The sequence below is a fragment of the Cebus imitator genome, unplaced genomic scaffold, assembly GCF_001604975.1.
Source record: "Cebus imitator isolate Cc_AM_T3 unplaced genomic scaffold, Cebus_imitator-1.0 Scaffold919, whole genome shotgun sequence".
NCBI lineage: Eukaryota > Metazoa > Chordata > Mammalia > Primates > Cebidae > Cebus > Cebus imitator.
This window is the reverse complement of record NW_016108234.1, coordinates 4,837-6,339: the sequence shown is the minus strand read 5'-3', so window position 1 is coordinate 6,339 and position 1,503 is coordinate 4,837. Positions and strand designations below refer to the sequence as shown.

Below are 1,503 nucleotides of genomic sequence, written 5' to 3'. Positions count from 1 at the left end.
GTGAAGAGGGGCTCGGGCAGCTCACGGAAGTAGAGCTTCAGCGTGCCTGCGATGGCGTTCACGTCCATCTCGCTCATCATCACCGACACGTCCTTGTTATCTGGAAAGAGAACGGAAGTGCTGCAGCCTCCTTGAGGATCCCCAGTGCGTCTCCCGCCATCCCTGCCTTGGCTAACGCACTGTCCCTGCCGCGCTGACCACTGTGCGGGACCCTCCCCTGCTGTGAGCAGCTTATCTTACTCCTCCCAAGAGCTGCGTGTGGTTCTGTCTGTGCAGCGTTGATGCAGGGGCGTGTGCATCCCCGGACCTCTCCCCTGCTTGGCCCGACGTGATGGCCAGGAGGAGCCCAGCGTGGCAGGACACAGAACCTGCATGGGAATCGGGGACTCTGCCCTGTATAGCAACCACCCCTGCTCCCGTGTCTTCTGATAGCAGGAAGGCTGTGGGAGCGTCTGATGGGTTTCAGTGTTTGAACTGGTGTCTTGTCTTTGGACCCAGTTAGCCACTGGTGCTTACCTCCCCACCACAGGCCAGGTCCATTCTGGAGCCCCAGAGGGAGCTGAAACTACCCCAGGGCCCACCCAAGGGTGATGGGCATTCTGGAGGTCCCGGTAAGGGTGGATGGTGAGTGCCCCAGAGAAAGGTCTGCAAGGCACAAAGTCCTGTTGCTGTGATGATGCTGGGCAAGGACCCTCTGGGGTCTCAGTGCCCTCCCCTGGCATTTGGGGAGGTCCTTCATGGCCTGTGAGGGTTGGTGAGATGGAGGTGGAGACGCTGCAGCCCCGGCCTGAGCTGGGTCCATCAGTGCCCTCTGCCCGCCGCATCCTCACACAGGGCAGTGGACAGAACACACTGAGTCCTGGGCTTCGCAAGTCCTGCCCACCCCCACGGCAGGAAAGCTAAGGCCCCGAGGAAGCACCTAGCCAACCTTCAAGCAGCATGGGTGGGTAGGTGGTTTAAAAACTGGCTTCTACGGGCTGGGTGTGGTGGCTCACGCCTGTAATCCCAGCACTTTGGGAGGCTGAGGTGGGTGGATCACGAGGTTAGGAGTTGAAGACCAGCCTGACCAACATGGTGAAACCCCGTCTCTACTAAAAATACAACAATTAGCCGGGCTTGCTAGCACCCCTGTATTCCCAGCTATTTGGGAGGCTGAGGCAGGAGAATCACTTGAACCTGGGAGGCGGAGGCTGCAGTGAGGTGAGATTGTGCCATTGCACTCCTGCCCAGGTCACAGAGTGAGACTCCATCATAAAAAAACAAAAACAAAAACTGGCTTTTACAGAAGCTCCTTCTACAACTCTTGTCTTGTCTTTCTTAAAAACCATAGAACAGTAAATGAAGAAAAGACACAGAGAAGGCTGTGACATGCCCGGGCCGTGGAGCGCTGTGAGATCTCGTCATGGACACCGCCGCCCACACCCCCTCCGCCCTGCCCAGGCCGACACTCACTGACGTCGAAGGCTGCCTTCAGCGCCTGGATGTCGGTGGCCACTCCGGACA

General features: G+C 58.3%; 1 long non-coding RNA gene across 1 annotated transcript; it reads right to left on the bottom strand.

The window, feature by feature from the left end:
* Nucleotides 1-8: 8 nt before the first annotated feature.
* On the bottom strand, nucleotides 9-1,503 carry LOC119469868. Its single transcript, XR_005198719.1, has 2 exons — nucleotides 1,453-1,503; nucleotides 9-100 (listed from the first exon to the last, which is right to left on the bottom strand). It is a non-coding gene; the product is annotated as an uncharacterized LOC119469868 (long non-coding RNA).